The sequence below is a fragment of the Loxodonta africana genome, chromosome 2 (genome assembly GCF_030014295.1).
Source record: "Loxodonta africana isolate mLoxAfr1 chromosome 2, mLoxAfr1.hap2, whole genome shotgun sequence".
Taxonomy (NCBI): Eukaryota; Metazoa; Chordata; class Mammalia; order Proboscidea; family Elephantidae; genus Loxodonta; species Loxodonta africana.
The window spans coordinates 49376833-49392385 of record NC_087343.1 but is presented as its reverse complement, the minus strand read 5'-3'; the positions used below and the strand labels follow the sequence as shown (position 1 = coordinate 49392385).

At 41.5% G+C, this 15553-nt stretch overlaps 1 long non-coding RNA gene across 2 annotated transcripts; it reads right to left on the bottom strand.

The window, feature by feature from the left end:
• Positions 1 to 1118: 1118 nt before the first annotated feature.
• LOC135228122 (uncharacterized) lies at positions 1119 to 13390 on the bottom strand. Of its 2 annotated transcripts, XR_010318452.1 has the most exons (4): positions 10512 to 13390; positions 9759 to 9885; positions 9293 to 9412; positions 1119 to 3532 (listed from the first exon to the last, which is right to left on the bottom strand). It is a non-coding gene; the product is annotated as an uncharacterized LOC135228122 (long non-coding RNA). The 2 variants fall into 2 exon arrangements; XR_010318451.1 differs by having other exon boundaries at positions 9759 to 13390.
• Positions 13391 to 15553: the final 2163 nt, after the last annotated feature.

Here is a 15553-nt window from a genome sequence, read left to right as displayed (position 1 = left end):
ATTATGGACAGGTATGAGTTTAGTGCTGTCATTTTGATATCTTTTTTGTGTGTGTTGTTGACAGTTTCTTTTTGCCACTTAACTTTTTGTGCTGAGTAGTTTATCTTTATGTGTTGTCTTTTCCTGTTATTTGTTTTTGCTGATTTTGTTTCTGCTGAGTCTCTATTTTTTTCTTGTATTTTATTTTGTTGAGTAGGATTCTTAGTCTCCTTTGTGGTTACCTTAATATTTACCCCTATTTTTCTAAGTTTAAACCTAACTTTTATGTCTTTATATTGCCTTGTCTTCCTGTCCATATGAAAGATCTATGACTGCATTTCTTAGTTCCTCTTTAGTGTTTTAATGTTGTCTTTTTTACATAATTACATCACTGTTTCCCTGTTTTGAACATTTTTTTATCTTGATTTATTTTTGTGATTTCCCTGTCTGGGTTGACATCTGATTGCCCTGTTCCGTGTTCTAGTCTGGATTGATAGCTGATATTATTGATTTTCTAACCAAAGATCTCCCTTTAGTATTTCTTGTAGTTTTGGTTTGGTTTTTATGAATTCCCTAAACTTCTGTTCATCTGGATATGTCCTAATTTCACCTTCATAATTAAGCGACGTTTTTCCTGAATGTATGATTCTTGGTTGGCAGTTTTTTTCCTTTAATGCTTTATATAAGTCATCCCATTGCCTTCTTGCCTGCATGGTTTCTGCTGAGTACTCCGAGCTTATTCTTATTGACTCTCCTTTGTAGATGACTTCTCATTTATCCCTACCTGCTCTTAAAATTCTCTGTTTATCTTTGGTTTTGGCAAGTTTGATTATAATATGTCTTGGTGACTTTCTTTTAAAATCTACCTTATGTGGAGTTCGATGAGCATCTTGGATAGATATCGTTTCACCTTTCACAATATCAGGCAAGTTTTCTGCCAACAAATCTTCAACAATTCTCTCTGTATTTTGTTATTCCTCTCTGTTCTGGTACTCCAATCACTCATAGGTTATTTCTCTTGATAGAGTCCCACATGATTCTTAAGGTTTCTTCATTTTTTTTAATTCTTTTATCCTATTTGTCTTCAAATATATTGGTGCCAAGTGCTTTATCTTCAATCTCACCGATTCGGCCTTCCACTTGCTCCATTCTGCTCCTCTGACTTTCTGTTGAGTTGTTAATTCTGTAATTTTATTGTTAATCTTCTGAATTTCTGATTGTTGTCTCTCTATGGATTCTTGCAGGTTGTTAAATTTTTCATTATGTTCTTGAATAACCTTGTTAATTTCTTCATCTGCTTTATCTGTGTGTTCCTTCGCTTGTTCTGTGTATTGCCTGACCTCCTTCCTGATGTCTTGAAGAGGTCTGTGTATAAATCTTTTTTATTCTGCATCTGGTAATTCCAGGAAGGTGCCTTCATCCAGAAGATCCCTGGATTCTTTATTTTGAGAGGTTGTTGAAGTGATCATGGTCTGCTTCTTTATGTGATTTGATATTGACTCTTGTCTCCATGCCATCTATAAGTTACTGTATTAGTTTATTTTATGAGTGCTTACTATATCCTAGTTTCTTGCTTTGTTTTGCTTTGATATGTCCAGATAGGTTGAGTAAGCTAGCTAGCTTGATTATTTTCACCTTTGAAGCTCTAATGCCCTGTCACCAGATGGCTAGAGCTGTTACCAGGTATATGAGCCTAGGAGTCCATTCACTCTTCTTGTATGGCTTCAGCTCAGGTGTCCAGGTAGTTGGTCATCAAGTGTGTGGTACAGCCTCTGTCCTACAGTCTTAGAGAGGCAGGGGGGATTGGTGTAGATACCGTATCTGGTTGCAGCAGAAGGGGTCACATTCTGAACAAGGCAGGGGGCTGACAGCTGTCCCCCAAGTGTCTGTGATGAAAGCATGTCCCTGTTCCCTACAGTGCACAGGTGGGTGAGTTCTGTAGACGGACCTTGGGCACCCAGTGCTTTTGGTTATAAGGACTCTGAGGTACCAGTTATTCTTGGATCCCTGTCGCAGATGGGCGGGTGCCCCGAATGGAGACACCAGGCCTTAGGGCCCTGATGTGGGTAGGTGAGGACCCTGTTTAATAAGCAAAGTGGTGTCAAACATCAAACACTCACCTCTCCAGTGCACAGCTGGAACAGTTACAGTCTGCCAACAAGAGCCTATTCTTCTGATATAGGCCCACACATGTCCATGCAGAGGGGAAAGATATTCAAAGTCCACGGACCGTTTATGCCTGGACAGGAGCTGCTTCTGTCCTGAGCTCCCCAGGTTAGTGGGGCTGGCAGATTATCTTTTCCCCAGTTGTGAATTTATTCCTTCTCCAAGGCCGGGACAATGGCTCAGGGCATGCAAATGGACCAATCTCAGGCCCAGGGAAACCGACAGCCACTGAAGCAGGCTTCAGGGCTGGTAGCGTTCTAAAATATATGCAAGTACTTAGCTTTTGCCAAGAGCGCCATTCTTCTCTGGTTCTGGAGTTGTGAGTAGGCTGTGCGGCTGGCTGTTTCTCCCTGAGGAAACTGCGGCCAAACACTACCAGCAGCCCATTGCAGCTGCTCCAGGGAATGGTGCCTGAGGGATCCTGGCTACTTTTCTCCGCTTCTGAACCATTTGTCCCTCCCCCTGCTGCTCGGCCCATTTTCTAACTTTGCCTTTGATGTTCAGGGCTTCTAGCTTGTCATAAATGTAACTGTTTTACTTTTATTTTCGGGTCTTTGTTGTAAGAGGTTCCCAGGAAGCGTCTGACTGCTCTGTCATCTTGGCCCTGCCTCTTTGACTACTTCTTGTTGATCAGGGGCTGCCGACTGGGGTGAGAACTTCCAGTACCCACTAAGGGTGATAAACGAGGGTAAATTAGAGTAGAAGTCAACTGCCTCCTGGTGAATTAAATTATGTGCATTTTCATAATCTGATGAAGGGGCACCTTGGCTTACCAGGGCAAAATTTTTCTAGCCTTGAGGGTGCTTGTAGTCTTTTACCATTATTTTTATAAAACAAGAAACACAAATGGAAATCAAAACGTCTTGGTTTTTCTGTGTCAGCCATCGGGCCTACTCGGGGAGACTTATTCTTAGCCTCTCAAACTACTATTTGTCTTCTCTCTGAAAATTTTTGAATCTATTTGACAGGGCCAACCAGGTTCAGAGGGGAAATTACACATGGGTGGGTTAGGTTAAAGTTTCTCTGGATTGAAGACTTGTAGGAGCTTGATCCATTTTCCCGGAGGCAGAGTGATAGCTTCTCCGGAATAAAAGAAGAATGAAAGTTAAGATCGTTACTTTAGCGTTTTAATGAACTTATATTTTAGGTCTTGGACAGGAGTACAAGTGTATGATGACTCTTCAGTTTTTTTCTATTCTGTTCTTTTTTTTTCTGGTGGGGCTGCCTTTACTCTCATGTGGTGTACCTGGGTGGCTTTTCTTGTTAGTTTCAGAGATAAGTGGGTGGTCAAGACAGCTTCAAAACGTCTTTCTCCTTAGGAGCCAGTTGGTCTTCTGAGTGTGGTTTTTTTCAAACCTTTAACAGAAACTGATCTCCCAGCTGAAACCTGTGGAGGGGTATATCAGAGGGAAAGGACAAAGGAGAAGAAGCATACTGATTAACATTGTCTCCCCAGAGAACAGACCTAGTCCCTTTTCTACACCTCAGTCATTACAGAGGTGGGGAAAGTCGACCTTTTCAGGAATGTTCTCCCATATATCAGTTCATAAGAGCTTAACTTGAGCCGGCTTTGAGGGGCGACCCAGATTTTAAGCAGGGCAATGGGCAAAACTTGTATCTAAGTGGAGCTCATTTTCTGACACAGTTTTACCAAGGTCTTATTTAGGGTGTGATTCATCTTTTCAGTCTTTTCTGTTGACTGTGCACTCTGAACAGAATGTAGTTTCTAACTTATATCTAGGGCCTTACTGACTTCTTGGGTTATTTGTGCCATGAAGGCTCTTCTATTGTCATTTTGCATTGAGACTGGCAAGGTTAACAGAGGAATAATTTCTTTAAGCAATACTTTGGTTGTTTTTCCAGTTTGTTTAGTTCAACAAGGGAAAGCCTCTACCTATCCTAAGTGACTTTGTAAGACAAATTTTGGGCCAAAAGTGTTCTAGCATCTTGAGCTTTCTTACCATCTTTTTTCTTTGGTCTCTCTAATTTCATTGTCAAAAACTTTTAAGCCAGTGAGTTCCAAGACTTTTTTCAGGTCCCCAGCAGATTCAAAATCCACATAGCTGAACTTTTTAGACATATTAATTTTGACATCTACAACAGTAAGATCATTTTTAGCAAAAAGGTCACTGATACCAGTTTTTAATTCAGGAGCAGATTTGTTGCAGTTCAGGTTTTTGAACAGAGGTTGAAAGCTGAAATTGGTTCTACAGCTTCCACTTTTTATTTCTTGGCTTCAGGGGTGGCTTTCTGTTTGGACATTTTTTGTTTCCTAGGTATTTCTTTGACTGTCTTTTAAATTTTATTTTTATTGTCATTTTTATTTATTTTTTAAAATCTTTATTATCTTTAAAATTTTTTTTAATCTTTATTTATTTTTCTTCATTATCAGCCATGCTCTTGGCTTTTATAGCAAATTTGTATTTTTTTTTTTTTTGTGAGTGTATTCTCTCTGGCCTTTTTTTTTAGAGCTGTCTTTTTTTATCTTTCTCATCATTTCTCTCAGGAAGTTTCTTCACCCTCTAAAGCCTCTCCAGCCTCTGCTGCTGAATCCACTTCAGCCTCCTCTGCCGTGGCTATTTCGGCCTCTAAACCTTTCCCTGTCTCTACCTTGACCCCGAAGCCACCTTTATACCCTTAGGCTTGGCCCAGTCTAAGGTAACTTTGTTGCCATCAATTTTACCATCTTTTATGGCCTCTTTGGCTTTGGCTAGTATTTTTTCAAAAATGGTGGGGGGATTTTTTAATCTCTGGACCAGAACCTGTCATGTAAGATGTTAGTCCACGTTTTAATGTCAGTCCATGTGAAGACAAATAGAGGCTGAGACTCGGAGCGCAGAGGAATGTAAAAGAAGGCATCTTTTAAATCCAACACCCAAAACCAAGCACATTAGCTAGGTGTGGTAACCAAGAGGATATATGGGTTTGGCACCACCGGATGAATAATTTTTACCATTTGATTGATCTTTCTTAGGTCTTGAACAAACTGATATTTTTTTGTCCCTGGTTTTAACACTGGCAGGATGGGGTGTTATATGGAGACCGGCGGAATTTCAAAAGCCTTAATTTCTATATATTGTACCAATGGTGCAATTTTTTCTAAGGTTTTTTTACGGAGGGGATATTGTTTCTGGTTTATAATGGGTGCCCTGGGTTTCAGAATAATTTTAACTGGTGCAGTTGACTTTGCTCACCTGGGGTCTTTCTGATGCCCAAACCTGTGAATCCACACTTTTTGCTCAATGTGGAAAGTAATGTCACTATTTCTTCTTGTAACAGGGCCGCCTGCAATGTACATGTGGTTTTAGGTGGAATTTGGACCAGTATTTGAGACGATTTGGAAGTGATTTGGGCCCCAAGTTTTGACAGAAGATTTCTCTCTAAAGGGGGGTCGGGTATTTTGACATATAAAGGAACTCATGATATAGCTTTTTTTTTTTTTTTAATTTTACAATTTACTGGTTGGAGGAAGGAGTAGGCGGACAACTTTTTGGAGACTCTCATCACTGGAGCAGTGCAAGGACTGAGAGGAGATTCTGCTGTGTTCAAAACCCAGACAGTTGTTCTATCCAAAATAAAGTCAACAGGACGCCCTCTCACCTTTAGGGTTACTCGAGGCTCACGGTGGGAGATAGTGAGGGCCTTAGCCCTGGGCCCCCCGTCATTTTGAATTGTCCCCGTGTGAGGGCACCTCTTGGTAAGCTTAGAGGGTGGTGGGCCCTGTTATGTTTTTTTTTTTTTTAACCTCAGGGCATTCTCGTTTCCAGCTTCTACGCTTTTTACAGTAAGCACATTGGTTCCGTCTTAGTGTTGGGCTCGCTCTGTATCCTGGGTCTGTCTTTTTTTTTTTTTGACTCCCCGCCTCTTTCCTGGACCTGTAGGAGTTAAGGCAGCGGCCAGCAAGGTCGCCCTTTGTTTCATTTTCTGTTTCTCCTTTTGTTTGGCCCCTTGGTCTGTATTATTGAAGACTTAATTAAGGCAACTAGCAGTTGTCTCTGTGGTCGCTCCTCAGCGTCCACTCCGGCTGAAACTTTTCTCACAGGATATTGCCCTGCCTGGACTCCTAGGGCACCCTCACCGAAAACGGTCCCCTGACCAGCACGAGAGGGGGAGAACATACCTGATGAAGTCGGACCCACACGTCTGCTCGTCTTTCCCTGTCAGCGCTCCACCTCCCCCCACCTCCCCGCCCCCCACCCCCGCCCGGTGGGCTGGCCAGGCTAGAATCCGGCTCAGCCATCCTAGTAGGAGATTTTGTTGTTTTTTCACGGTTGGACACCTCGGCTTCTAAGGCACGTCCCCTGTTCTGGGGAGGAGGAGCCGAAGCGGTGGCCAGAGCCTATCCTTTTAAAAGGGGGGTCTTCAGAAGAATCGGGAAGCACCTTTGGTTTTGGCTTACCCTGGAAAAGAACCTGGTTAGAGGGGTATAAAGTTTGGTAAAGAGATATAAAAGCTTGGTCCCATTTTTTTTTTTTCTCTTTTACAAAATAAATCAAGCTGAAAAATCATACTAAAAACCAAAGAACCATCTTGTGGCCAATGTTTTTGGTTTCTTAGTTGATATTGAGGCCAAACATTATTACATAAAAACACTATTTTTTTTTTTAGTCATGAGTTTATAGCTGTACCTTTTTTAGTTTTCTAGGATGTACCTCAGGGGGGGGATTCAGCAGGGATTGATGAGCCTCCCCCCATGCTGAGTGCACTTTTTAAATGTTTAGTAGCTATTAATGTGCAGATTCTTCCCTTTTGAGCCTGATGATGGTTAATTATATGGTCTACCTGGAAGCCTTTTTTTTTTTTTTTTTGAATTAAGCTTAATTCGGTCAGGATTCCCCATATTTCTACCCTGGGCCTCCAGCCTCCCCGGAGGTGCTTTTCTAAAACAACTTAAGCATGATAGACTTCTGCTGACCAGTGAGACCAATTGTCAAAAATATTTATGAATCTGGTGATGAGTTTTGTACAAATAAGGACTGACACGATGATGAAGACCATAATGCCCAGGTTGTTAGGCTTATACACTCTATACATCCTCTTTTTCACACTGTCCGTTTCAATAATAATGGTCAAGAAATGCCAACTACATCTATTTGTACAGTCCCTCTCCTCCTCTGATTTCTACTGGCCCTGGAAATTCATGGGAACAGAGCTCTGGGCTCTCTGAAAATTGCAGTAGCTTTTTCCTCTACTTCCTTCATCTCACCTCTGTAGTTGCCAGTATACTCACCCCTCTCCCATCACCCCACCTCACCCTCTCCCTTCTTCCCCTGCCTGTAAGTGGTGATCATTCTGGGCTACTTTAGAAGGTATCTACTATTGTTTCTTTTCTCTCAGCATCAATAAAGCTTGTTTCCTCCCTAATCTGGGGGAGGAAGCACTAGCCTACTAGAGGTGTTCTGTGTGGAACAGGTCCGGAGTTATGCAACCCGCGGACAAAGCAGCATCTGCCATTGCTAAGCTCAAGCAGGAGCGGGACCAAGATTTGGGCACTGCTTGAAGACTTCATGGGGGGACCATGCCATGGATAGCTGGAGCACTATTGAAACATAAGGCAACCCCCCCGCCCTCCGAGGGCTACTGCACTGCCACTGTTCCAGGCACCAAGAGGAACCTGACTAGTAGAGGAGCCAACTCCTCCCCTGACTTGTTGGGCCCTGAGCCCACATCCAGAAAAAGAGGCCTGACATAACCAAAGGCAAACCATGGCTAATGGGACCTGGAGACATCGAGAAAAGCCACAGGCCACAGATATGGATGGTTGTGAATTTTACTGTTTTCTTTACATTGTGCAATTCCTGTTTTAAATGCAAATATCACAGCATTTAACTTGTATGCAGAATCACCAAAATTACACAATTCATATTCTGTAGTTCGTACATGTGTGTATTTCACTAAAATGTTGGAAATGCTCCAGAAAATAAACTCAATTTTTCACTCCTTAATATGCACACATTCTGTAGCACTGTCTACTTTCTGCTTAATGATAAGTAAAGAAGAGCTGAAAGGAGAAGGAACTATGGTTTGTCCTGTCTTCCCCTTCCAGCTATGTCATTGTTTTCAGTGTAAGTGATTGGCTATTAAAACGAAGTAACAGGAGTAAGAAAGGATACGGTACGGATGCTGGGTTGTTTGGTTTCCTTAGCATCCTGCTTACTCAGCCTAGACATAACAGGCTTAGCTTGTGCTTCCTTTGAGCCTTGCTGAACTCCTACGCATCCTATGTCCCCCAAAAGTCTGTGGTCCTGGGGCCTCAGCAACATATATGAATGCGGCAGCAAGGAACAGCAGACAGGTATATTGTGGTATCTCTACTACTCAAGTTCATGCTCCATTGTCCTGTTAATATTCACTTACAAAACACAAGTTCAAAGGTAAAATTATGAAGAATTTCAAACAGGGGACAACAGATCATTAAATCAAGTGTGGCACCCCTCTGATACAGATGGGGCCCTGTGCCAGGTCATATGCCCTCGAAGCCCACCCTGCTGCACACCTTCTGCTCCCAGTCCTTTACTGGTGGACCCAGAAGGCAGGGACACCCACTGTTTAGCAAAGCACTGTTATCGTTGTTAATTGCCTTGGAGAAGGCAACCCCATGTACACCAGAACTAATCGTTGCCCAGTCCTGTACCATCTTCTCGATCACTGGTATGCTCGAGTCCCTTCTTGCACCCACTGTATATTTTGAGTGCCTTCCAACCTAGGGGACTCATCTTCCAGCACTAAATTGAATAATATTCTGTTGTGATTCATAAGGTTTTCATGTGCTGGTTTACAAACGTAGATCGCCAGGCTCTTCTTCCTAGTGTGTTTTATTCTGGATGTTCCACTGAAACCTGTCATATCATGGGTGACTCTGTTAATATTTGAAATACCAGTGGCATAGCTTCTAACATCATAGCAACATGTACACCATCACAGTACAGCAAACTGACAGCAAAGTACAGGGCTTCAGAAAACACCATGTGCCAAGACCTCAGTCCCAGTGTGGTTTCCTCTACATGCTGCTCCTTTTTCTTGAAAAAAAGTTTAGGTTTAAATCTTCTTTGTTGGATTTCTTTCAAATTATTTGGAGCTTAAAGCACTGTTTCCAATGAAATTTTATCAAAACTATTGAAGTTTTTTTTTTTTCTTTGATTCTTACCTGCCTGATTGATGCAGGATTGGCTGTAGAAGGAGAATCCTAGGGCAAGGGGTGAGGGGAGAGAGCAGGATAAGCTGGGTTGGTGGGTGGAAACTCACTGGACTCCAAAGGGTCCTGCAGCTGATAAAAATATAAGGTTTTCTATCAAATGGTCATCTCCTGGTGGGAAATAAAGGGGGGGGGCTCTACTGAGGGCAGGAAAGAAAGCACACAGGGGCTGGCGAGAGACCAGGTATACTGTGGGTGTCAGTAAGTGGTGGTTGAATTATCTCTACTTTAAACGGTGAGCTCAGAGAAAACCATGAACAGAATAAAAGGAAAGATTATCTGAAAGATCTCCTGCCATTTGCATTTCCGTTTAATTTAGAGGGTAAGACCTGCAGCCAGGAACAGGAACCACCCTGCTACTGCCCACCCTTGCTAACTCCCTAACCTCCTCATCATTTTCAGACTCCCAAAGACTTACTCAGGGCCCATTGTGGTTCCTTGGGGAGGACACAGTCCTGGACCTGGGAAAGTTCTCTCCACTTCTCTTCAGAATCAGCTGCTTCGGGTGGTAAGGCACACAGTGCGGAAAAAAACACTGTTCTTTTCTTAAGGTTGATGGAAACATTTGGGAATAGATAAGAGCGATGGTGGGACAACATGAAGAACATAATTGTTGTCACTGAACTGTACATATGAAGAATGTTGAAATGGCAAATGTCTTGTTACACATATTTATCACAATAAAATCAATTTAGAGTATGGAAGAGTATGTTTATAACGTGTGTGTGTGTAAAATCAATATATATACAAAATATATTTTTAAATTTATTGAGCACTCAATGTCAGATTTAGCAAATATCTAGTATGAATGTTCTGGGTTTACCATTCAGGATTCTCTTGGAGCATCAGTGGCTTAGATAACCCAAAGGGGAATTCTTTTAACATTTACACCCGAGCAAGAGAGCCCTGCCAGATGCCTCTTCGGTTCATGCCTGCTATTATTATCATTTTGCTGTTAAACCTTTTTGGTGATTGATGCTGATCACCTGCAGGCTCACGCATTGCTGGTTCTCACTACAGTGACTCCTTTCTGGAGCACTTACAACCCAGCTGAGCTGCCCCTCATATCTACAGTGGACTTCAGCTGTCACTGGGCTCAGACTATTCTCAGTTGGCCCCACCCTTCTAGCCACTGAGGCAGAGCTCTTCTACTTGAATATCCTCAACTTACCAGTGAGGGTCCAATGTTGCTACCACAAGCCTTCCAATTAACTAGAACTTCTAATCTTCTCTCTTCTCTAGTGTCTATCCTGTTGTTCTTTTTTTCAGTTTCACTTCTCATTATTTTTTACTGCTGTATTTTTCTCTTCAGCTCAAACAAAAGAAAAATGAACAATGGCAAAACAAAGCAAATAGGGGCTTTAAAGGGAGACATCACATTCAGAACTGTTCTTTCAGGTGTTCAAATCAGCTACTGAAGGGATGACGCATTCTCAACAGTCTCTTGACTGTGTCCTTACTCTGACACTAAAATGTAAGGCCCATGAAAGCGGCAGCCAGTTCTTACCTCTCTGTGAGTGGCCCCCATAGCAGCACCTGGCACATGGTAGAATATGAAAATATGTTTGCTAAATGTGGGGAGTAATCAGAATTTATTACACTAAAGACAACTAATCAAAGAAATCTCTATTGGATCCACTGATGCTTTTGTCAACAAAATGTTTGACACAGATGAAAAAGTATGTATTATAGAGCTTTTTGGACATAGCTATGATATACAAAGGAAAAAATAATCCACATACAGAAAAATACATGAAAAAAAGCACCATTTTGCATTTGTTCTCATTAAGTTGTTTCTATCCATGACAATGTCAATAATAATGATTATAATAATGATGATAATAAAGAAAATTATTTTCTGCCAGATACTGTCTCAACATTAACTTTTATTATTGAAAGTATTCATGAAAGCTACCTGGTAAAATGAGAGTTCGTTTGGCTTCACTTCAGAGATGATAAAATAAGGCCTAGAGACGTTAGATGACTTTCTGAGGGACACTGATCTACGAAGTGATGTAACTACTTTTCAATTCAAATAGTAGAATTCTGGAGACTGGTACTTTATTACGACACATCTACACACACATTTTGAAGTTGTTTTAACTTAGGAATTCACCAGAAAAAGACAAAATAGAGAAAGTAAAAATAAAGAATTGGGCAACTATCTTTGGCCTGCCTCTCACCCACATCCCAAATAATCTTTCAGATATCCCTCATGCATTCCTCTGGTTGAGGACCTAGGTTTCAGTCTCTGCTCCAGCACTAGCAGCATGATTCTGGACAATAATCAGTCTTGTACAATCCAGGGTCCCCCAAATTGCTCTCCTTCCCAGGTCCATTAAATTAAAACCAAACCAAACTCATTGCTATCGAATCAATTCCGACTCATAGTGACCCCAAGTGACAGAGTAGGATTGCACCCTAGGGTTTCCCAGGTTCTAATCTTTGTGGATATAGTCGACTATATACGTGGAAGGAGATGATGGAAAAGCTTAATATCATTAGTCAGAACAAGGCCAGAGGCCGAATTCAGAACAGACCATCAATTGATCCTATGTAAATTCAAGTTGAAGCTGAAGAAAAAACAAGACCACAAAAGCCAAAGTATGACCTTGAGTATGTCACCCCTGAATTTAGAGACCGTCTCAGGAATAGACTTGACACATTGAACACTAATGAAAACCAGACCTGTTTTAGGATGACATCAAGTACATCATACATGAAGAAAGCAAAGATCGTCAAAAAGACAAAAAATAAAGAAAAGACCAAAATGAACATCAGAAGAGACTCTAAAATTTACTCTTGGACTTAGAGTAGCTAAAATGAATGGAAGAAATAAAGTAAAAGAGATGAACAGGATTCAAAAGGTGGCTCTGGCTCAAGAAGACAAGGTAAAGTATTATAATGAAATGTGCAAAGACCTGGAGTTAGAAAATGAAAGGGAAGAACATGCTCAACATTTCTCAAGCTGAAAGAACCGAAGAAAAAGTTCAAGCCTCGAGTTGCAATATTGAAGGATTATGTGGCCAAAAAATTGAATGACACAGGGAACATAAAAAGATGGAAGGCGTTCAACCATTTAAGGAAGTAGCATATAATTAGGAACCGATGGTACTGAAGAAGTCCAAGCCGTGCTGAAAGCATTAGAGAAAAATAAGGCTCCAGGAATTGTTAAAATGCCAGTTGAGATGTTTCAACAAACAGATGCAGCACTGGAAGCGCTCACTCCTCTGGTAATCCTACTGGAAGAGATCCAATTTGTGCCCAATCTAAAGAAAGGTGATCCAACAGAATATGGAAATTATACACACAAGTAAAATTTTGCTGAAGGTAATTCAAAAAGAGTTGTAACAGTACTTCGACAGGGAACAGCCAGAAATTCAGGCCGAATTCAGAAGAGGATACAGAAGGAGGGATATCACTGTGGCTTTCAAAGGTGCTTTACCTCTCAATAGTAAAACACCCAAAAACCCTTGTGACCCTATAGAACAGAGTAGAACTGCCCCATAGGGTTTCCAAGGAGTGCCTGGTAGATTTGAACTGCCAAATTTTTCAGTTAGCAGCTGTAGCTCTTAACCACGATACCACAAGGGCTTCCCTCAATAGTAAAGGGATCTGTATTAGAACATCATGGCAGGTGGGGGGATTGGGGGGAACCCTGGTGGGTAGTGGTTAAGTGCTACAGCTGCTAACCAAAAGGTCTGCAGTTCAAACCCACCAGGCACTCCTTGGAAACTCTATGGGGCAGTTCTGCTCTCTCCTATAGGGTCACTATGAGTTGGAATCGACTTGATGGCAATGGGTTTGGTTTTATGGGGGGGGGAGTTTGTCAGGGAACCCTGATGTATACAAATGATTGAAAAATAGTAACTACATATATTCCTATAATCCTTTTCCTCCTGCCTTTTCTCTGGGCCAATAAAAGTCACCAGGGGTTAGCTCTGCATTGTCTGACAGTTTGTGCTTTCTTCCCTGTAGGTATTTTTTCTACTCTCTTCACCTCACCTCACTAGTTTCCATTAGCGCCCTCCCCGACTCCCACCCTGTTCCACCCTCTCCCTCCTTTCCCTGCCATGATTCTCTGTGCTACCTCTAAAAAAAAAAAAAACGAAAATCACTCCAACAGGGAATTCCTAAGGGTAAGACCCTTTTGCTCCTCTAAAAAAAATCCCACAAAACAAAGGCAGTTGCCAGCAAGTTAATTCCAACTCATGGCAACCTCACTTGTATCAGAGTAGAACTGCGCTCCATAGGGTTTTCAGTGCTGATTTTTTAGAAGTAGATCCTCAGGGTTTCCTTCCTAGGCACCTCCAGGTAGACTTGAATCACCAACCTTTCAGTTAGCAGCCACAATACCAGGCCTGTCTATGGAATAAAAACCCTTTGCTGTTGAGTCACTTCTAACTTTTAGCAACCCTATAGGACAGAGCTGGCATTGGGAAAGAATATTGCTAGAAGAAGGAAGAAATCAATCTTGGAATAGTAAAGCCAGAATGCTACTTGGAATCAAGGATGTTAAGACTTTGTCTCCTGTACTTTGGACGTGTTATCAGAAGCGATCAGTCCCTGGAGAAGAATATCATGCTTGGTAGAGTAGAGGATTAGTGAAAAAGAGGAAGACCCTCAATGAAATGGATTGGCACAGTGGCTGCAACAATGGGGTCAAGCATAACAATGATTGTGAGGATGGCACAGGACCAGGCAGAGTTTCCTTCTGTTGTACATAGCATTGTTGAGTTGGAATCACCTCCAAATCACCTAACAACAAGGGCAGAGTAGAAATGCCCATAGCATTTCCAAGGAGCTGCTGGTGGATTCAAACTGCTGATGTTTTGGTTAGCAGCTGAGCTCTTAACCACTGTACCACCAGGGCTCCAGGCCTGTCTGTAGGGAACTGCAAAAGTATTATTTGTATGCATGTTTGAGATCAAAGGGTGACATTTTATTTATCAGACACAAAAAAGAGCATTTCCAGTAAGGGGTAGATTGTGGGATATACAGGGTGTTGGAGACACTGATGTGCCTTTATTTAATTAAGTACTTTAGCTTCTCTTACTCTATTTCTCAGAAAGTTTATGTAAGACAAAAAATTAGTCTGTATTGGAAAGAAATGACTATCCAGAAGATAATTACTTTTTTTTTTTAATTTCACCCCAAACTTCTCAAGTAGTGATTTTGAAATACTTTTTCCCTTGAGGGAAATAAAACACCCAATGAATTCAGAGTGACAGTCCTCTATAAATCCATTTGCTAAAACTTGCAGTATATTTCTACGTTCCTTTACTAGCAATTCTAAAATCCTAAATTATCTGCAAACTTAGTTTTTGCATGTAAATTGGGGTTCAAATCTCATTTGGCAACAAAATCTGACTTGAAGTGAAGTAAGGCTATATATGTATATATAGTGCACGCTATCCAACTTAGCATGAATATTCATAATAATGAGTGGCTACTGTTTGGTTCCTTCAAGTCCATTCCAACTCATAGCAACCCCATTTGACAGAGCAGAACTGTCCCATAGAGTTTTCTAGGCTGTAATCTTTATGGGAGCAGATTGAATAATTTTTGTCCCACAGAGCCCCTGGCTGGGATCCAACCACCAACGTTTTGGTCAGCAGTCTAGCACTCAACTGGCTCACCAACAGGGCTCCTAATAAGTGGGTACTGGACACTGTATCAGGATATCAGTTTAGACTGTATCAGGATAAGCACTTATCACTCCATAATTCCTCATATTTTGAATCCAAACACACCTCTGCCCGCTCCCCCTCCCTTTCCATTCCTGAGAAGCTATTGTGGACCTTTAGTTTTTCTAATTTACCTAGAAGTATGTAAAATACAAATGAAATCATGTATACAACCAGTTATGTTGTTATTGTTAAACAAACAAAAAAAAAAAACCGCTTTGCCCTCCAGTGGATTCTAAAAAAAAAAAAGAGTGATCCTAAATAAAACGGAGATAACACTGCCCCCTCCTGCACCATCCTCACAATTATTGCTCTTTGAGCCCATTGTTGAAGCCACTGTGTCAGTTCATCTCCTTAGGGCTCTTTCTTATTTTTGCTGACCCTCTACTTTACCAGGAGCAGTGGTTAAGAGCTCAGTTGCTAACCAAAAGTTGGCAGTTTGAATTCACCAGCCACTTTTTGGAAATCCTTTGGGGCAGTTCTACTGTATCCTATAGGTCCTGTGAGCCAAACTAAACCCAGACTT